Source organism: Lissotriton helveticus, chromosome 2_1 (assembly GCF_964261635.1).
Source record: "Lissotriton helveticus chromosome 2_1, aLisHel1.1, whole genome shotgun sequence".
NCBI lineage: Eukaryota > Metazoa > Chordata > Amphibia > Caudata > Salamandridae > Lissotriton > Lissotriton helveticus.
This window is the reverse complement of record NC_136059.1, coordinates 83,759,161-83,781,646: the sequence shown is the minus strand read 5'-3', so window position 1 is coordinate 83,781,646 and position 22,486 is coordinate 83,759,161. Positions and strand designations below refer to the sequence as shown.

The following is a 22,486-nucleotide window of genomic DNA, read 5'->3' as shown; positions in this document are numbered from 1 at the left end:
AGAACAGGTGCAGACCAGAATCAGGACAAGTACGGGCCAAATTGGATCAGAACAGGACCACCTCAGACTAAGACTGGCACCCACAGCTAAAGCGTAATGCCTGCGTCACACCCTCACTGCAGCTTACAGTCAGACCCCAATTGGGTTAGGGAAATCTTCTCCCTTAGAACTCCGGTTGGGTTATCAAACTCCTTCCCAGAACCCAGATTGGGTTATCGATTCTTCTGACAGAGTGCTCCGCCAGCACCTCTGTTCTCGAATGCCTATTGAGTGCGTTGAGTCAGTGACAGGTCAGCTATTCGGACAAGCCGGACAATCTAACTAGCTAAGCCTACCCTAGTTATACCATTTTCCAGGGCAGTGTACCACCCCTCAATGTTGCAAATGTGTGAATTCCCAATTTTGATTGGACAAAAAGATGAGGAGAGGTCATCACACCATATTAATATGAGGTAACTGTCATTCAGTATTTAAATTAACGTTCCCTCCCATCAATTTATTTTCCCATGCACTTTTATTCCACCCAACAATGGATGTTTTAATGACAAATACAATGTATTCATATTTGTACAATTCAGCTTCCTCTTGTAGGGTTGAGGGGTCAGGTTCCCAGGCGCATCTTCTAGCAAGCCAAGACTTGGCTTCCATTCAATGTCATGAGTCGAGGTTTCTTGGACTCTTGTGCGCATGAACAGTGTGGGTTTTCAAAATGGAGTTACAGACACATCTCAGGCCTAAAAATGCGACACATGTAAAAATAGAAAAGAAACAGTTTTAGAACAATGAAAAACTGAATGTTCTGTATACTACTTATCTCTACACTATTCCCATTATTTTAATATAACTATAGCATTAAGTATTAGGCAGAACGAACAGCTTAGCAAAAGCAGTGATGCAAGCTTCTTGCACTTTAAGACACAGAGCAGCCATCTTTGGTGAGTGAGTGTGACAGACGCATGTGCAATGGAAAATCCTGCATTGCACAGCCATATTAGTGCAAGCGAATTATGATTAGTAAAAGCACATAGGCAAGCTTCCCCTAGATACTAGAAATGTTGTGCCGTGCAATATTAATATGACGAAACATGTTAGTTAGTACATTACATGTTATTCTGAGAGGACTGAATCCGAACACGTCGCTTTACGTGCGAATCCTTGCTCCATCTAAGGTATGTGTTTTTTTCCATGGAGAAGCCTCTTTCTTTACCACCACACAAATTAGGGGTGTTTCCTCCACATTTCTGCTCTGTACAGAAAGGTAATCCTGCCGTGATCTGGGCTAAATCTACTGTTGTTTCCTGCAAAGGAATGTTTTTGAAGAATTGTTGGGAAAACTCGCTCACGAACTCTCAGCTTTGTGCCTGCTCAGCTACGAGGCCCTGGACCACCACACTCTGCCTTTGTGAGCACTAGTGTCATTTTAAGTTTAAAAGTCTATCTAGTTGTCTATATTCACTTTTTCAGAACAATAAATGAGAATATTCATTAGTAAGTTAACATGTTTACACACAAGTATAGCGAATGTGTGCAAATAGAGCGAGCTGGACACCCAATCTCCAATAAAGATCCATTTATTTATTATACAGGTCTTTAGCATGAAACAGTCCAAGTCACAGTACTATTGCCCTGCACTGAAGTTATTTGATTCTTAAATACAGCCATTGGTCTAGCACTTGCCAGGGCTTATGAGTCTCCACTCGCTGCGGTTATTCGGTCACAGGGTTTTTTCCCCTATCTATATGGTGATGATCCACATACTCTCATTAGACTGGGCAAAGTTCCTGACCACTACATTTCTAATTTTCACCACTCTCTGCCTCTGATGGTCTCATGGATGTCAACGACTAGACGTCAACTGGATTCTGACAAAGGCATCGTCCGAGTCCTTGGTGGCCCCTCTATCAGGTGGTCTGACACCTGATGGCCTCCTTCTTTCCATCCCACTCTTCCAAGTGTGCTTGTTCCCCCTCCGTAGCTTAGAGGCCTCCACTCAATAGGGTGGCATCTGAGTACTTCCTCCTCATGAACTAGCTGAATAAAAGTATGCCCTTGTTGAATTTTGGGGGTAAAAGACTTGCCATTCAAGCTGATATTTCTTCTTGATGCGGCTACGGCAATGGCCTTTACACGGGCCTGTCGAGATACCTTACGCACCACCTTCAAATTGTTCAGTTCTCAGCTGCTCTGCATCCATTTGGTTTCCAGCTCTGTGCCCCAATCCACCCCTCATTCCTAACCATCAGTGTTATCCTATGGATGAGAGAATTATCTTTAAATGGTTATAGAGTGGTTCTTCCTCTGACCCTCTTTACCTCAAAGCTAGATTGTAAGGGCTTAGTTCACACATCTTTCTGTTTATGTTTGAGTGAAAGGGAATTTTCAATTTTAGAAGCCAATTTATGGAATAATGTGCTTAAATCATCCATCGCTCTTTCAATCTGCCAATTTTCCATAACAATTTAAACACTTATTGGTAACCAGAGTGGATCTCACTTCATATCTACCATTCCATTGAGCACTGGGGCAACTTTGGGTAGAAATGCCTTATTGTGCGTTATAAATGGTACAATACATCAATTAATCTTTTATACTTAGGGATACGAGTTTGGTGAGTTTGGTGCATGTTGGCAGTGACAGCCAATGAAAGGGACAGGGGATGATAGCTGCCGACTTTGGAGCTGGGAAACCAATGTTCGAGCCTCAGGTCGACTCCACACCCTGTGATTCTGGGCAAATCACTTAATTTTTTTATTTTATTTATTTATTTTATTTAATGCGATTTTATAGAGCGCAAACTTTACCCGAAGGTGTCAGAGCGCTTTACATAAGAACCAGTTGCAAAACATAAGGGCTAAGGATTACATGCGTTACTTAAAAGATACAAACAGAAAAAATTGCAAATGTACCAGATGTAAAGTCACACAAGGAAGAGATACAAATAGAAAGAAAAATTGCAAATGTACAAATAGTAAAGTCACTCAAGGAAGAGATACAAATGGATATACTCTAAGAGTCACATAGGAATGGTAGAGAGTACAAAGGTCTACTGCATTTACTAGTGATTAGAGTTATCTCTATATACATAGGGAAGGGATATGAATGGATATACTCTAAGAGTCACATAGGAATGGTAGAGAGTACAAAGGTCTACTTCATATACTAGTGATTAGAGTTATCTTTATATACAGTAAAGAAGAGTTCCATTAAGTGGGGTCGGAGGGGGATGCAGTCACAGCACCAAGGGAGGGTGGGAGGGACACAGGGGTATGGAGAGAAGGCAAATCAGAAAAGGGAAGAAACATTTGAGGATCGTCAAGGGGGAAACGAGGGAAAAGGGTTAAAGGACGAGTGAATGGGAAAGATGGCGGGTCAGGGTCCAGAGAAAAGTGGCCGAGAGCAGCAGCAAAATGGCAGCCAGGACAAAAGAAAAAGTAATCTCCCTGTGTCTAACACAAAAAATGAATGTGTCCTTGTGTAACGTACCAGTGCTCATGTAAAGCGCTCTGATACCTTTGGGTCGAGTTCGCGCTATATAAAAATGCAACAACAAAAACTTAAAACAATATTAAAATGCTTGTCACAGAACATGGGGTTAGGGAAAGGGTTGGATTGTTCCCACAAAAAAGGAGAGCTGGTGCCCGGCCGACGTTCTTTTTAATTAATATTGACTTTGAATCATAGGTAGGGGTCAATGTAGGCGCAATGGGAGTAGGCGTTGTTGGAGACGGGATGGGTAAAACAGTCAAAAGCCATCTCTTTCACTCAACTGGTTACAATGAGACATTTATGTAAAAAGAACCTGGGAAAGCTATTAGTTCACCAGATTGCACTGGGACATATATTAAACCACAATTATAGACAATTATCCAGTATCTCACTTCCTTTTATCCATCATGCAACATACTAGGAACAGGTCTTAGGCACAAAAACAGCTAATGCTATCTCAGTGTCCAAGTTTGTTCTCCAGGCGCACTCTGACATTGAGCAATATCTATCCTCTCTTTCATTTGAGGTTACAGAAACATTGTTCTTGGGTGTGGGCTCAGGAATGATTACTAGGTGCTTGTGGTTGGAGCAAGTGAGCTCCAGGCCACGCAGAGCCTATAAGGAATACTTTATGTTCTGCAGTAATTTAATTCATTGAATTAAATCGCTACTTTTCAGTCCAATAGCTTCAGTATACGTGCGTGAACTTCAAACCGGTGTGTAGGAATGACTTGAATCAAAAAATGTTCTACATACACGAATAGTCTGGAAAGCACACAAAAGGTGATGGAGGAAATAATTGCAAATAGCCTAACCACTTGCAGTTGCTTGGGGCAGCATTCCAACTCATCATTTTTTACACACTGCGCGACTCTAAACAGAGGCTCACCTTATGCAAATGTGTACTGACCCTACTCCTCATAGGAGCAGTCCTTCCAAATCTTCCAGCCAAGATAATCCCAGACTGGTTTCAGCCTTATTAGGCCACGTCAGTAGGGTATAGCTTGCATCCTATGGTAAAGAAAGCAAGGAACTTAAGGGTGGGCGAAGAGCTCCGCTTCACCCGTGGAGTGCGGAGTTTTGCCTACTCCGCACTCCACGAAGTAGGCAAGACTCTGCACACTCAGCGACGGGACGGAGTTGACCAGGCCCACGCCTCCCAAGGGCCCTATCAACAACTTTTTTACAAGCTTAAAAAACACGATATAAAGTAGTAAAACGCCTTACCTGAGCTCCGGCGTCCCCGGGCTGCCCTCTTCCTCCATCTTGACTTCTTGATGACAACTGCGCATTTGTGCGGGCGCCCGCGCATTTCTTGCGAGAAATAAGCATGCGTGAGTGCCTGCGAAGCAGGCAAACACAAGAGTGGGGGGCATGACTGAAAGGTTGAGGATTGACAGGATCCTTGAGGTAAAGTGCGCATGCCGGGTTGGATGGGTGCCTTGCTCTGTTCAGCCCGACATGTGCACTTAAACCCCTGCCTACCTGTGCGCAGTGTAGGAGCTTGGGGATTGCTGTCATGGCCCTCAGGCCTCCTAAGGTGCATTTGCAGCTCCTGGCCCAGCCAATCATTGTGTGGGTCTGCAGCGTCTCGATTAGCTCAGGCCAGGTGTTGCGGGGGTGCGACACAAGGCCGAGCTGCCGTTGCAAGTCTGGTCATGGAGGAGGAAGATAGGGACAGCTGGGAGACCCCCAGGCCTTAGGGGCAAGATATGTAAGTGTGCCCGGCATAGGAGAGAGGTCTCTCTAGCAGAGCCGGGGGATGGAGGCATTGTAGGGGTCCTAGCACAAATGGGGAAGTGATGGGCCAGCTGGGGAACAATGGGCCCCTTGTCAGCGCCCCCATGTGCCGCCAATATCTGCACACTCCTCCCGCCCCCCAAGAAGGCGCGTGTAACGCAGCCCCTGACCACTGGTAGATGGTTCGGAGAAGGGACCAGGCAGAGGCATTGGGAGAAGGCGAGGGAACCTCCTGCCAGCGCCTGGCACAGATCGCACCCTTTAATGCCACTCCCAACAATTCCTTTCCCCTTTACTACTGTCCACCTTCCACAGGCGCGCCAATATCGTGGCGCTTGTTCATTTTTCTTAGTCTCTTTAGCATTCAATTTGACCGTTTTACAAATACTGATAACTGTTGGCTTACAGTTTATGTTCTTGTGCCACATTTGAGGCATTTTGCGTTCTCGCGTTAGAGGGCTTGTTCCGTTGTGCCAGTCCGCTTTCCTTCCAGTTCGCTGCATCATGTCGGATTCACTGGTCCCTCGTACTTGATCTGGCACGAGAGCACAACTGACGTATACATTTATTTTGTACTAATTTGGTAAAGTATACATCGAGTGTGTTCTATGCACGCGAGTATGGCAGTGTTACCTCGTACTATCAGCTGTGTGGTGTATCGTTCCACCTCCCCGGGAGTGCTTTCATTCCAATGTATGAGGGACTATTTTACACTCTAAAAGTGCCCCCCCCCCCCCCTCATGCAAAGGGAGTTTGAGGGATACGTTCACGGGCAGGCTTTGCAAACCCGGGTCTCTTCAGATGTGGGGGCATTCGAGTCTTATTACTCCTCTGAATTTGGGGAGGTTTTAGTTGATTGTTAATCACTATGGGAGCTTGTTCCAAGCCTTGCACGCGCGCACACAAATATTATTGGCAGCCTTTGTTTCTTTGGCACAGTTGTGCTCCATTCCTTCATTCCCTCTTCCAACTCTCCTTTAAGCCTCGGTGTACTGCAGTGTATGACACTTTGGGGAAATATGGTGGTCTCACACAGTGCTTAAAATGGGGAAAAATATGTGCAGTTACTCATTAAAATAGAGGTGTGGCAAGTGGGCGGGGCTAAGGGCAAAATATCATAATACATACTGCCCCCTGCAGTTTGGGGACATTCAAATGGGCGCTGCTGGAATCTTCACCAGCAACTCTGGGAAAGGATACTTCAGCCGAGTTAATTACAAGCTGCTCGGAAGCAGAGCGGCCTCTGCCCTCCACTGGATCAGAAACCTAACCTGGGCCTGCTGTCCCGTGGATCAGGGTACACGTACTCTCCCTGGCTACAGAGAAGTGCCGGTACTGACGGCAAAAAACTTCGGAAGTGCCGGTACTCAGTACCGGTGAGCACCGGCCCATTTAAAGCACTGGTCTCACAGAGAAATAGCGAATGCTGCAATTGCTTAGACGGAATAAGAATGCATGAAGAAAGAGAAGAGAAAGAACAGCATTTTTGGGTTTGAAGGGATTATTTTATTAACAAGAATGATGGCCATTTTGGGTCTGGAATGAATAGCATTCTCCAGGGTAGTCGATAGCCTCAGAGACACACTGTTCTTTTAGAAATAAATTAATACAAGTTTGATGGATAATCTGTTCTGAGAGTGTCCAGACAATTTGGAGAGAATAATGCGTATTTTAAACCAGAAAACATGTGACATAACTGACATAAAATTAGCTAGCGCTACCCAATATTGTTTTACTCAAACCTCAATAATAAGGTAAAGTTAAAAGCAGGTGAGACACTGAGGGTAGCAATTAGCCCTTGAGTCCATAGGTCATCATGTTTGAGGCAATACGAAATCCCCAGAAGGTGTCTCTGCATTTCTTCAGTGCCAGGTCCCTACTACTATAACTGCTGTTCCTTTGGTGTGGTACATACACGATACATTAGAATCCTTTATGCCTCACCACTTTTAAATGTCACTAGCCGCCACTGAAACAGTGGTACAACCCTAATTGAGGGATTCAAGGACCTTAGAGAGAAGTTTGGCTGTCCTTAAGGTGCACCTGGTCTGCAGGGGAAAACCTTAAAAATAGAGGGGATTCAAACTGTCCCAAAAAAGAGCAATGGACAGGAGAATCCAAAGATTGAAAAACTGCACCGCGGGTCACTGGCTTTGGTCTGTTCACTTGCTTATGCCTAAACTCTATGAAGTGTATGCTCTCGGTAACTACAATTACTCCCAAGTGGGGTACCAGCAGATTAAGATAAAACCTCCCATTGCTGGTAAAATGGAGTGTAATATTCCCTCATTTTCCATTCTATCGTAGGGAAAAAGAGATGCATAATTTATACTTTTCTTTTCTTCACTGCCCTTCCCCTCAATAATTTTTACAGGTTTTTCCTGGTGAAATCTGTCTGGGAGTAATTATGGAACTGAGATATTTATTCCATGTGGTAAATACCCAGGGCCTCATTTATGAGTTTTTGCCATAGGGCAGCGTCGCAGGCCTTCCTGCTGCACCGCCCTATGGCAAAAGAAATGGGCAGGAATGCGCCATATCTATTGGATACGGTGCATTCCTGTCCCTTTCCCCTGCACTGGTGCACAATGGGCTGCCATGCGCCAACGCAGGCACCTTTGCACCATGGTGCAAGGGTGCCTGCCTTGCGGGGATGATTATTTTTGTGCAGGAAGGGAAACCTTCCTGCACTTAAACAATCACATGAGAATTTTTCCTCTTTCAATATGTACTGAAAAAGGCAGCACACATAGAAAAAGAAAAGACGAGGAGAAATAAAGATATTGCTCCTTGTTGTGCCTCGCTTACGCCTCCCCTGGGGAGGTGTACGTTTTTGGCGCTGCCTCAGAGTTACGTTTTCTCGTAAATCTGGGGCGGTGTCAAAAAGCCATGGCTGTTGCTTGGAATGCCCCCAGCAACACCCATTGCATGCTCCTTCAACGCAGAAAACTGTGTTAAAGAGATGATATTTGCGAGGCAGTCTTAAGCCAAAAAAAGTGGCCTAGTGCTGCCTCGTAGATATGGAGCACAGAGAGTGACATTCCGGGGGCTCAAGGGGCCTCATAAATGAGGCCCCCCAATCTCCAGATAGGAATTCCATGTGGGAATTAACACAGAACTAGGAATTCTATTCCCTGCACAAACTCTGTTTTTCAAAGAGTTCAAAATGTGTCCCATAATGCATAATCAGGGCCTTTGCATCTATTATTAAATCGATGTCACAAAGAAATGTGTCTTAATATGTCAAGGTTTTTTTAAAGCGTGAAATCAATTCTTTCCTCTGTGAACATTACATTTTTACATGTTTTACTGTTTATATTATTCTCGATTATTTACCTGATTCATACTGGAAAACAAAACAACATAATTATTTAATGATGTACATAGGATAAGTGATACTGAAGTAAAACAATGTGCACCCTACATTAAGCACCATTTCTGGATATCATCCTCTTCCTGCATTAACCAGGGGAGTATTCCAACTCACTTGAGAGTGGCTCTGATGGTCAAAGCAACAAACAACAAAGTGATGGAAGGCTTGTTTGAAATAATCTCAACCACTGATGATAGCTTGAGCCCCATCCCAGTCCTACAACTTGTTTTTTTCATTTTATTTCAATGTTTATTGTGCACGCAGAACCAAAATGTATCAGAGGTTTTTTTTTAACATTTCTTTATTGGTTTTTTTTTACAGCCAGTATTTACTCACATAAAGGAGTATACAGTGAAATTGTTAATGGCATTTTAACATCTTAATAGCCATAATTTACTTTTCCACCATCCTTCTCATGTAGTATTTTGTATACACCAGATAAAGCTAACTAAACTTTTAACCCCCCCCCCCCGTCCCAAACTGGCTTCTAATTTGCAGTTATTCCATGTGCTGCATAGGGTGATGTTACAGGATAGTGTTATTCTGTTCTAATTTGGGGTGCATTCCCTTCAACAGGTATCATTCAGAGTGTTGCTGGTACGGTCAGATGTCCTCTGGCTGGCCTCTGTCCCGCCCCTCTCGCGTGTCGGGGTCCTGCTGTGTGTTTTGAGCCGGACCTACCAGTTCCTGTATCATTGTTCCCCAGGCCAGAAGCACTTCCGTCAATTTCTCATCTCTCCTCATTTTCCTCATATGCTCCTCTTCTGCTGTTCCCCATTCTTTGAGGTCAGCCTCCCATTTGCTCTTAGTAGGGCCTCTTGGAGCTAGCCAGGGTATTGTTATATGTCTTTTAGCCACTGTTAGGCCCAATACTGAAAATTGTCTGCTTGTCTTACGCTTTGATGTCTCTGGGCAGCAGTCCCAGGAGACAGCTCCTCACCTCTAGGGGAATCTTTCAACCTGTTACTCTGTTGTTAAGTTGCTCCACACACCAGACCAGTATTCCTTTATCATAGGGCAGTGCCAGACCATATGCACGAGGTCTGCTTCTTGGTGTTGGCATCTGGGGCAGCGTGAGTCTTGTGTTGCATAAATGGCATGTAGCCGTCTGGGGGATAAATATGTCATGTGTATGATGTTGCATTGTATCTGTTCAATCCGTGCGCTCCCTGATACTTTCCGGGCTTCTCCATGTATGCGAGACCAATCTGCGGGAGTCAAGGGCTCTTCACTGGCCGCCTGCCATCTCTCCTCTACCCTAAGTGGTTTACCTTGTCTGTCTGCCTGTAGTGATCTGTATAGGTGAGTCACAAATTTGTGCCCTCCCGCCATTGTAATCTAGTGACTAATGTGTGCATGGGACCTGGCTCCTCCGGGAATGTTGGCCAAAGTGTTGGGCCGTGGCGGTCAGTTTCGCGTACTGTAAGAAATGCCCTTCGCCTAGTGTGAATGTTTCAATTGTGTCTGGGAGTGTAATGAATCTACCCTCAGGGTACAAATCAGACAGCATTAAGAAACCCCCATCTTTCCATTTCTTCACTGACATTGTCTGTGCTATCTGGGCAAAAGGGGACACAATCCAAATATCTAATTCTGGTGCGTAGGGTGCTTTTTTATTACAGTCCATATCCTTCCCATATTCTAGCCAATAGTTATGTTTATGGGGGAAGCGAGTTTTGTAGGCCCCTGCCCTTCATCAACAGTGTCCCTAGTTGTTGTACTCTGCAGATTCCCGCAAACAAGGTTTGTTCCCTGTTAGGGTCTGTGTCTAACCAATGTATCACATGGTGGAACTGCGATGACAAATAGTATATTTCCAAATCTGGTATCTCTAGTCCCCCTTATCCCACGTCCGTTTCATTATGTCAAGTCCCACTCTACAGGGTTTCCCTTTCCTCCCATAGCTTCACCATAAGGGCATCTAGGGGCATACTATCAAGGACAGGCGATACATTATCGCCGCTTTTATCTGCAGGAAACGGCAGACAAAGCGGCGATAATGTGCTTGATAATATGCTCTATGAATGCCAATCGAAGCCCATGTTAGATGTCTTCACATCTAACATGGGCTTCGATTGGAATTCATAGAGCATATTATCAAGCACATTATCGCCGCTTTAGCGTCAGTTTCCTGCCGATAAAAGCGGCGATAATGTAACGCCCGTTCTTGATAATATGCCCCTCAGTTCTTTAAAAATCCTGTGGGGTAGTTCATAGAAAGACCCCTGCTTAACGTATTGGCATCTTGGCAATACTACCATTTTGATCAGAGCTACTTTACCCATGAGGGACAATTTCAGTGTATTTCAGAACTGGACAGAGCCCTGCAATCCCGCTATGATCCTTCCCATATTCAGATCGTAGAGATGGTCTTCCTCACGTGCTATATGTATACCCAGGCACCGGACACTGTCCATTGTCCATGGGAGCGCTATCTGTGGGAGCTGAGATAGTGAGTGTCTGCCTAGCCACACAGTGGGAATAACTGAGATTTAGATTTACTAATTAGGAGTCCTGACACCGCTCCAAACTTTTCAAGTACTCCCAGTAACATCGGGGTGGCGATCGTCAGCCGGCTCAGGTAAACTAGGGCATCGTCTGCGTATAAGAAGACCACATGTTCTGTCTCACCTATCGTTATGCCCCATCCTCTCAACACCTGTCTCAAGTGGCCTGCCAACTGCTCTATCGCTATGGCGAATAGCAGAGGCGAGAGCGGGCAACCCTGCCACGTTCTCCTCTGTAGGCTCATGCTCGCCCGATACGTATCTTCCTGTGCGTACCCTAGCCATTGGGTTTGTATAGAGTAGTTTTACCCAATCAATAAATGAGGGGCCCAGACCCATGATGTGGAGCACCTGCCAGATGTATTCCCATCTCACGGAATGAAAGGCTTGCTCAATGTCTAAGACGACCAGGGCATAGTCTTCCTTTATCGGCCCTAGGAACTGCATGACATGCGCCACCCAATGGAAATTTTCAAGGGTATTTCTGCGTGGTATAAACTCTGACTGGTATTCATATATAAGCTGGAGGAGATGCAGCAGTAACCTATTTACCAGAACATGGCAGATGAGCTTGAGGTCGACATTTAGCATAGAGATAGGCCTGTATGATCTCGGCGATACCCGGTCCTTCCCGGGCTTGGGCACTACTACTATGAGCGCCTCCTGCATTGTCTGTGGTAACTCCTTCTTCTCCCAGGCCTCTGAAATTACCTCCAGTTGCCTGTCTGCAACCAAACCAGGCTATTGCCGACAAAATTCCGCTGAAAGTCCATCGGTGCCCAGCGACTTTGCTGGTTTCAGTTCCATTATTGCAGCCATTAGTTCAGTTTATGTCATCGGGGCACCGAGGGTCTTCTGGGCCTTGGGGTCAAGTCTGGGCAATACTATCTCGCCAAGATATCCCATTATGCTCGAGTTGCTCGTGGTGTTCCGAGGTGCTGTGTTTACGTCTTTCTGATGTGCTGCAAATGCAGCATTAATTTTGTGTTGTGTATGTACTATTTTACCCCCTCTATCGCAAATCTCTAATACTGGTCTTGGTCGAGTTTCTGTTCTGCTCAAGTGCGCCAGTAGGCGGATAGATTTGTCTCCCTCCAAGTAACACCACCTTCTACTCTTGTTCCTGTCATATTTATCCATATATATCCAATCTATCCAACGTCTCCCCTACCTTCTGACGTTGTGCTGTCCAGCGCTGGGAGAAACCACACAGTCAGTAGGAAGGTCCATCTCCAGTATGGCCGATCCGCACTCCTGCCTACCCAGGGCTCTTTTTATCCCCACCTCCAAGGACATACATACTTCCCGGAGGACCACTTTTATGGCATCATCCCACTCTACAGCTCTACTACTCGCCATCTGCCAGTTTGTCTCAAAATACAGCACCAGCTCCGCCGACGCGGTGTCCCTAAAGACGTTGTCGGTGAGTGCTTCTGCATTTGTTCTCCATAATGGTATCCTAGGTGTAGGCCTGTGCAGAGCATACACATCAGTGATGGGGAGTGGTCCGATAGGTACTGGGCCAGGTATTGGGCATCTATAACTCTATGGGTGGCAGTCGCCTGTATAAAGAAATAGTCTAGGTGACTGTAAGTATCCTGTAAGTATCCGTTGCTGGGGTGTGACATGAATAGGCTTGTTTGTGTGGGTTGCGATGTCTCCAGATATCTATCGGGTCCAGGCTAGTCTGGACCTGACGTAAGGCCTCCCTCGCCTTAGGTTTGGTATCTATTCTGGGGGGATATCTGTCCATTACCCATTCAGTACACAATTATAATCGCTTGCCATTCTGAGTTCTATTTCTTGCGTAAGTTGGGCGTGCATGCTGGCTGTTTGTTTGATTTCAGTCGTTACTTCGTTAAAATATCTCTTCTAATATTACATTGGTGTCGACCCTTGCAAACTGTGATTCAAATGAGACTTCCATACCATTGTCATAACCTCACCACATTATTTAGGCATTGGGAAACATTACAAAAAGAGCATACTTTGTCGTTCCACATTTAAGCACTTAAATATCTTCATCATCTACCACTAGGGAGGGAGGACAACAGGGGCGCACAGCATACTCCTACTTTTGTTCCATGGATCCCATATTCTGGAACATTTTTGTGGGCAACCCCAACTTTCATAAACCACACTCTCAGCTTGCATGCACAAATCCATGTCTAACTCCCAATCTTTGTAACGTAGCTGAACTTCACCCCTCCATGTTCTTGCCATGTTGCGCTTCCCTACCATACACCACAGAGTAATCCACAGCTGCTCGGTCCGTGACAAATCCGTGGTGTCCTAAATATTAAGAAGACACATTTGGGGGAGTCGTCTATTTTAGACTTACACACGCGAGTCATACCAGCAATGACTTTTTCCCAATACTTTCGTAGGACAGGGCAGTACCACCATTGATGCATATAAGTACCGTCTGGTCATAACTACACTGGCAAGCGGGGGATCCCAGCTCCCCCATCTTAACCAGTACAGAGCTAGTATGTACAAAGCAACAATTTAAGTTGTATGAGTCTGAATCGCGATCGGATCGCTACCTCGTGAGGAGATGCTAGCGATTCTCTTCAATCGCTGTCACCCAGATCTCCAACATCGTCAGCCCACTTAGCCCCCAATTTATCCTGAGATACTGCAGTAATAATGAGGATTTTCCAGTAAGTCAGAGAGATAGCCTTTTCCGGGAGATAGTCGTCCAACAACCTGAGCTTCAGAGGCGAGGAAACCGGTACCACCGAGTTCTTAGGAATGGATTTATACAATGCATGTCTGACCTGCAGATAACAAAAATTTTCGATCGTGCAGTTGATAGTCTCTCTGCAGATCGGCAAAGGGGATCACTTTACCACTCGCCCACAAATCCCCGACCATAGAAAGACCTATCAAATCCCATTTATCGAATCCTGGCTGCTGGGAGAGCATACCCAAGCGGACGGATTCCAGCAGGGTGTAACTTGCGTTATTTTGTCTCTCCACCCCAAAGCCCGCGTTGCTTTATTTCATATATTCACAGTAGTTGAAGTGGGAGCAAACCTGGGTGCATAACGAGTACCTCCATAAGGTGCTCTGAGATAGGAGCCAGGTAGCATATTATGTTGGTCCCTTCTAAAGCGGGGTCCGAAACAGGTCGATGAACCCATTGATTTAGAACAACTAATTGGGTAGCCCAGTAATAAGACCTGAAGTCATGCAGGCCAATACCACCATCGTACCAGCTCTTTGTAAATTTAGTGCGAGCGATACAGGGGGCACCCTGATCCCAGAGCAGGGCCCTAACTTCGGAGTAAATTAATTGGAAATACCGCGGAGGAACTGAGTATGGCGTGTTCTGCAAAGCATACAAAAACCGGGGGAGGGCCATCATCGTGTACAGGGCCTCTCTAACTAGCAATGTAAGGGACAACGTTTTCTTGTGACGGATATCAGTTTTGAGATGAAGCAGGGGGGCAACAAGTTACATTTATAAAAGACAGAGGAGTCTGGCGTAACGTAGATTCCTAAATATTGAAAACCGTCCGTCACTATGTTGGCCTCACAACCCATCGGTAAACGCTGAGGGACCCCACTCAACACGTACACCACGGACTTGTCCCAGTTGATTGTATGCCTGGAATATTTTTTAAATAAATTGAAGATATGGAGGACATGTCGCAGTGAGAAAGAAGGTCTGGCCAGGTACAACAAAATGTCGTCGGCATAAAGGGAAATCCTTTTGGACCAATCAGGCGCCCAGTTCAGTCCCCTAATAAGCGGGTCTCCCCTTATCCAACTCGCTAGGGGCACCAGGGCCAGGGCAAAGAGCAGGGGTGACAGCGGGCAATGCTGTCTCGTACCCCTCCCCGGGACAAAGAATGCAGAGTGGGCACCATTAACAGAAATCCGTGCCAAGCAGTCAGCATAAAGAAGACGCACCCAAGACAGGAATCGGCCCCCAAAACCATACCGCCCAAGTGCAGTGAAAAGAAATGGCCACTCTTTCATATCAAAGGCCATTTTGGCATCAAGGGACATAATAATGGTATCTTCCAGGATAGTGGCGGCCCTACCTAACACTCCATTCAACCTTCGGAGATTCAATGCTGTATTTCTAGTGGGCATAAAGCCCAATTGGTCGGGTGTATTAGTTTAAGAAGGCATGGAGAGAGGCATCATGCCAAGAGCTTGGCGAGGATCTTGACTTCCGGGTCCAATAAAGAAATGGGATGATAGGAGCTACATTTCTCCAGGGGTTTACCCTTTTTATAGATCACTACAATAGAGGCTAATCGTTGCGAAACAGGCAAAACACCGTGAACTCTGCTCTCTTCATACATTTTGATTAAGAAGGGGGCAATAGTAGTAGCATTGGATTTATATAATTCTATTGGAAGACCACTCGGGCCCATAGCTTTACCTGACTGTAGAGAACCAATAGCCTTTGTAACCTCTTCAACTGTAATATAAGCCTCCAGGTTCCCCACATCTTGAGCATCCAGAGTAGGTAGCGGCAGGATGGCCAGTAACTCTGCTGATTCAGCTCGGGTGGATGACTGCCTGGATGTGTATATCTGCTCAAACTATCTGGCGAAGGTCTCGGCTAGTTCAGTCCTGTCACTTATTACCTCTCCCTCCTGTCCCACTATCTGGGCCACCCATCTGTTTGCAAATGACGCATTTCTGTATTTTCGCTTCCCCCACCCACAGGCAGTAGCCACTGATCCCAATACCTCAACAGATAGTGTGAGAGCAGGTATCTCCGTCCCAGTACAGTAACATCCCACCCCCTCCCAAGAACTCCTACTCCATCAACAGTTCACCAATGTCCCAATTAGACCCGTTCAGCAGTGTGACGAGTCCGCCAAACCCAGCGCTATCCTGCAAGTCCGTGTTGTGGACTCAACGATACGCCCAAGTGTAGCGGCTGGACTGCCCTATTTGGTTTATAGTGGTGGAACCCTGCCTTTTCGTCTCCTTTTATTTTTTTCCCCCTCTCTTTTGTTACGGGGAGTTTTGCTGCCAGTATCATTTATATGAGCAGTACCCACTCAGCTCCAGGTTCTGCTTCATAAGCAGGTGTGTCTACTCACAGTTTTTCTTGCAGTCACTAATGGTTTCTAGATATGCCATATGTGTCTCTGTCGGCCCCCAGTTGATCAGGCTTCAGGGGTGCCATCGGTCTGGGTCTCTTGCACTATGTAAACCTGTGAAAACTGGTTTTCCACTGGAAACGGTGCTATCTCTCCATGTAATGTACCTTCGGCACCCACCAGGATCCGTCCCATGGTCTGTTTTTCTTGCGAGGGGGGTCTCCCCCCTTTGTGCTTCCAATCCAACTCTGTTGTCTTCTGCTCTTCCTCCGTTGTTCGCACCATTCCTGGCTCTGTTGCTGGCTACCCAGACCCAGGGAGTCCTTCAAGTTATTTTCCTCCTGGGGGGATATATAGAAATGGAGCCTGCCATTATGCTGCACCCCTAGCCTAGCCGGGAATACTAAACTGTATTTGATGCTTTGTTCCCGTAGCAGCCGTTTGATCTCCAGGAATCCATTTTGGAGATCTTGTACTTTTCTAGTGTAAGCTCGGTAAATTTGAATGGGTCGATCCTCATATCTGGGGGGGCTTGGGTTCAGATGTGCTGCAGGATTTTTTCTCTGTCCCTGTAGTTAAACAGGCATGCTATTAGGGCTCCGGGCGGAGTTCCCGGGTGTGGGCTCAATGCTCGGTGAGCTCTCTCTATTGAGAAATATTTCGAGAGTCGAACATTGACAAAGGCTGTCGCTAGTCAACAACAACGAAAGAGTGACTGTTTTAAAACACACTGAAGGAAGCACTCAAATGTTGTTAAAAGGACCCTCACTCACCAACCTGGTTGGTGGCATGCTTCATCATTGCCGTTCCGGTGTGCTACAACGCCTGCAATTGCAGCGGAGCAGGTTGTGATTTTGTGCAAGTGAATTAGTGTAAGTTAAGAAGTAGCCAAAAGCGCCATGAAAAAAACTTTATTTTAGGTGATTTGGGTACTAATAAAAACAAGTGGCGGATCAGTACCAACTGAACAATGAAGCTGGGAGATCCGATAAGAACTAAAACTTGGTCGACATGAACATGTTTCTGCTTACTATAGCAAATTTCGCTAAGCATTCATCAAGACCTTAGTGAACAGTGAGACCGTGGCGGTATACGCACGCAAAGGCGTACCCTAACCTACGGTCATATGTAAAAAACTCATGGTTTTACCATGTAGGTAGTTCCTAAACCGGTGGTAACCTGTAGAGAAAAACATGAAAACTGATTGCTCATCATAATTCAATCATGTCATCAACTATCACTGAAAAAGTGGGTTACAGAAGTATCAACAATGAGTGTTTCATTCAAAATAACAAACAAAAGGAAGAAAAAGAAATGGGAAGAAAAAGTACGTCCCACGGATGTTTACTGTACTATTCACAACCCTTACTCATTTACAAGGAAAAGTCGGTCACCCACCTATATTCATTAGGTAGTTGCCACTATCGCCGCTCCCTTAGATAGGGGTAATGAAAAGAAGGAAAAAAAAACCTCTGGCAGATTACTGCCGTGTGTACTCAATAACGGCATAGATATTTAAACTGACTCATTAGAGAAACACAAAACACAAACAGGCGCCATACAATTATAATGCAAGTGGTTGCCCTGTGTTATGGGTAGAGCAATGTTTCTGAGAGAAACGACGGTTATGGAGAAAAGAGCCTTACTTGTTTCGAACGTACAAATTACTTCATGGAGCAGAGGCCGGGGACCCGTCTGGAAGTTCTATGAAGAAACAACCAAAATGTTTTACAGTTACAGGATCCCGAGGAATAGGAGCCCCTTAACCCCGCGAAAAGTGTACAAAACTTACTTCCAACGTTACGGGGACCCACCAGGAGCCTAACTGTACTCGTCCTGCTCCGAATATTAACATTCCGCCGGAGCTGCCCGGAAGAAAAGGAAAACAGTTCCGTGTCACGTGTGACGACGTGGTGACGAACGTCACTACGTAGCGTGCGGACATCGTTACAGAGGCTAGAATGGAAACCTCTTCGTTCCAAATGTTCACATGGCTAAGGGTTAATAAAGCATTTTTGAAAAAAAATAGTTCATGATGTAAACTCACACGCCCGAACCCGGAGTGAACGGGCAGGAGTTCCATGTCACGCATGGTGACATTATATCAAACCAATTAAGCATTTGGTGAAAAACTTTGTAAGAAAGCCTTCACGAGAGCATGCAATAAAGTTAACTGGAGTTCCATGTCACGCATGGTGACATTGTATCAAACCGATAAAGCATTTGGTAAGAGACTTTGTAAAAGAGCCCTCACGTGCGCATGCAATAAAGTTAACTAGAGTGGGTCATATGAGCCATTACTCAATCCTGAAATTATTCAGACAGACAAAGATTCCTGGTTATCAAAAAGGGCTCTTTTTTTATTTTTTTATTCTTTTATGAACTCTTTTAAAGAAGGAACAGGATAGCAATCCAAAAAAACTGTCAGAGAAAGACAGCAAAAGACACAGCTTGCGTAATGAGGATTCATTTTAGCACATTCCCCCAAGGTATGTTATCGTTAAGTCCCTGACGGTGAGTGGACAGACGGTAAATTCATCTTTGTTCCCTTTCGTACAGGGTTTGCTGTAAATTGGGACCAGGTTTCTGCTGCTCGATTATGGTCCAGGACAAATCATTTGTAGTGTGGCCCACAGCTAAAAAATGTTCTGTCATTTTTGTACACACTTTGCGACATCTAATGTTGCTCCGGTGTTCACACACCCGTTGTTTTATCTTCCTTGACGTCATACCTATGTAGTGTAGGCCACACGGGCAAGTGATCATATAAACAACGTTTGAGGAATTACAGTTCGTGTGAGACCGCTGCTGCCAGATGGATCCCGACTCAAGGTTAAGTTGTTTTGTTGGTTTTGTGAGGTGGCAGACACTGCAAGACCCGCACGGATAATGACCCGTAACTGGTGGGAGGCCCCATACCTCAGTGATGGTTTTGACCTGTTCCGTGGCTTGTACCTTAGGGCAGGTATGCACAAGGGAGTCCTTAATACTTCTTGCTCTTTTGTAGGAGAACAAGGGTTTCTCCCATTGATGGTCATTGACCTCCAAAATTTTCCAATATTTACGAATGGTTTTTGCAACCATATGAGATGCGCTGTTGTAGGTGGTTACACAGGTCAGCGGCACTTCTCCCTCATTTACCACTTTGTCTTCCAACAGTGCTTCCCTGTTCTGGTTCCGGGCGCGTTTGCAACTTTTTTTTCAATATCCTCTCGGGCTGTCACTATCCATTCCTCCAGAAACAGTTCTGCCAACGTTCCCTCTGCTTTTTCAGGAAACCTATAGATCGAAGGTTGTTCCTTCTGGACTGCCTCTCTGCATCTTCCACTCTGTCTTCCATCTGATTTGACGTGGCCTGGAGAGTAGCCACAGTGTTGCGTAGCTTCTGCACTTCGTCGCGCAGTTCACAACCTCCTCCTTTGTGTTCGTAACCCTCTCCGCAACCCTGTGGAGTTCGAGGTATAAGTGATTAATGTCCGCTGCTATGCTGTCCTTCTTAGTTTCCAGGGCCACTCAAGAGCCTTTAATAGCTTCCAATATGTCTGTCTTGTCTCGCACCTGGGCAGTTTGGTGATCAGGATCCATCGTTTCTCTTATCAGGTGCTCGGCTTGTCCAGGGCCAGGGACTGTGTAGTATTGTACAATCTTTTTGGCCTGAGCACCTCTCTGGGGCTTGTCTTTGACCATATTCAGGCATCAGCGTGTGCTCTTCAGTGCCTCTAATTCCTTCTCTCTAGACTAGGCAACCTGAGTGGCGTAGTTTTTTTGGGGCTTCCTAGCATCCCAGCGATTTCCCACCGGTTACGACAGTTAGTGGGACAGCACCCCCCTGTGAAGTACGCTGTTTCACTCGATCTGGGAGTTGGGAGGAGGCTACGTGCGCCATCTGATATTAGCTGTGTGCCAATGTGGGGTTTTCACTGTGCAAGTCTGACTCCCCTTTTATCTCTCTTATGTGTGCTTCTAGGGGTAGTATTACTCACTTCCGGCCTGTGGTGGGCTGTTGTTCCCGGTGCTGGTCACCGCCCACTACCCACAGTACAGTTCTTCCCAGAATACACGCAGTTCCAGGTCCATGGGGCAGCCCCCACTGCGGACCTCACAGGGGCTTCTTCTGCACCCCCTGCTTTGCAGGAGGACTTCTCTAAGGTCTGGTCAGCCCGCTTCCCAGTCTTTTAGTGCCTCGCGATCTCGTCGCAGGGGTGCCAACTCGATTGGCCGCTTCCTGGCCCAGACCCTCACCGCGCCTTCTGCTAGGCTCCCGGCCCCAGGCTCTGCGAGGTGCGCGGCAGGATCTATGGCCTCCCAACCTATTTCCTTTAATAAACGGCGCCAGAGGGCCTATATCCTCACCCTGGCCCACTGGTGAGCACCTCGCAAGCTGGCCGCACCCTTGCAGTCCTCCTGCGCTCAAAGCCGCACCCATATCCGGATCAGGCCTCTGCGTGGGCGCCGGCAACCTCAGCCGCTCAATCCCCTGCGGGGACCGGGTCACTTCGCTTCTTCAAGGGTGTCGGTGGGTGGAAGGGGGAGGAATGTGAGTTCCTATCGTCTATTCCCGTTTCAGCACACATCAGGACTCCAGTCAGGTGCCGCCATCCCAGGGTCAGGAACTCCACCCTCCATCTCGGGGCCACCAGAACTCTATACTTCTCCTGTGGGCGACTTTTGCTGGTGGTGACCCCTCAGAGCCTCCCGGTAGCTCTGGGAAAGTTTCCTTATATCAGTTCCGCCAGGATTCTGTAGGAAATTGTGAATAGGGCAGGAGCTCCACTCGAGCACGCCACCTGGCCATCATGTTGGGCCACATACGCAAAATGTCCTTCAGCTTGTTTGTTGCAGAAGAGTGCGCATCGAGCAGTCCTAACAGCTGAACAACAACAAAATAACTTAAAACGTCCAGGTAGAGTTTAGGTAGGTTCTAACTCCTCGCCCTTACGAATATCACTACCAATGTGGGACAACAAGAACACTGATCTTGTGCTGTAAATGAGAGGTTACAGAATAATGGGGCTCTAGAAGTGAGTCAATGATTCCACTACAAACAAATAGACAGTGCTATTTTAAGGACTTGTGTGGCCCCAAGAAAGACATATTTAGGCCTCCACAATTCGGAAAAACGTTCAGCTTTTTCGAGCCCTCATGGTGCAAAACAAGATTGAATTAATACTAAACTCTCATAAAAAGAAACACACAAGAGAGCCAACACCTCAGGCAGACCAATGCAGCTCAGCCAATTATTAGCAAAAGAAATTGTGGACAAGCACTGATAAAATTGTTTCCTTCTGTGCTTAGATCTAGATTCTTCTGTGTTCCAACAACAATATTGTATGTGGAATTCAGTGTCTAACTGGCCTGTTCTCCCATTATAGACAAGACCCAGTAAGGTTGGCTTGGTAGATGAATAATGGAGTAGAAAAAAATAATATAAGAAGACATATGCACATAGCAATTGGAATTTTTGATTTTTTTGGCATACATTAGTACTGACAGATATATTCCCCTCCACAAATGGCATTCTCAATGCAACAGTAATAAACAAACCATGGCTCTGATGATTTTCACCATTCTATCGGGGTAAATCTGATAATTTCCTTCTTACTTCTCTTTCCTTGCCTTGACCCATCTTTCTTCAGTGTGTACACTTCTTGGCTAGACAATGATCTGCATCTCTGCTGAGAAATATAAATCGGAGGGACAGGATACAAGAGAAGGACAGAGAACTAAAAAGGAATGATAAAGCGAGAAGGATTAAATAGAGGAAGAACAGATATAGCGATAGGGTAGAGTACAGCTAAAGTAGCAAAAGAAGTGGTTAAGAGAACACTATAAGGTAGAGAAAGCGGTAAGATTGAGAGATAGGCAACATCAGAAAAAAAGTACAGAAATACAGATAAGGAAAAAGAGTAGAGAGGCAAAGAGAAATGTACAGAGAGGGAGAGGGGTGAAGAGTAGAAAGTGAGATGAGGTATAGAGAGAAAAGAGATGAAGTAGAGAAACAAAGGTGAGATAGAGGAAGAGAAGTGATAGATAGAAAAGGACAGAGATCACTGCAAGGTGGAGAGACACAGGTGAGCAAAAGAGATGTATAAAAAGAAAGGTGCGTAGAGAGAGTGACTCAAAATAGAGAAGGAGATATGGATAGGAATATATAGAGAGAGACAGAGAGAGGGTGTAATGATGAGAGAAAAATAGTTTGGGAAAGAGAATGAGTGAGGTGAGAGACAGAACAGAGGTAGAAAGAGTGAAGAGAAGTGAAGATGCAAATTAGCTAATGTTTAATAAGGTAAATTGAGAGGTAAAATAAT

At 45.8% G+C, this 22,486-nt stretch overlaps 1 long non-coding RNA gene across 1 annotated transcript; it reads right to left on the bottom strand.

Moving 5' to 3' along the window:
• Nucleotides 1-510: 510 nt before the first annotated feature.
• On the bottom strand, nt 511-18,065 carry LOC144819226 (uncharacterized). The gene is made up of 3 exons (XR_013607239.1): nt 17,971-18,065; nt 17,825-17,882; nt 511-734 (listed from the first exon to the last, which is right to left on the bottom strand). It is a non-coding gene; the product is annotated as an uncharacterized LOC144819226 (long non-coding RNA).
• Between the last annotated feature and the right edge of the window lie 4,421 nt (nt 18,066-22,486).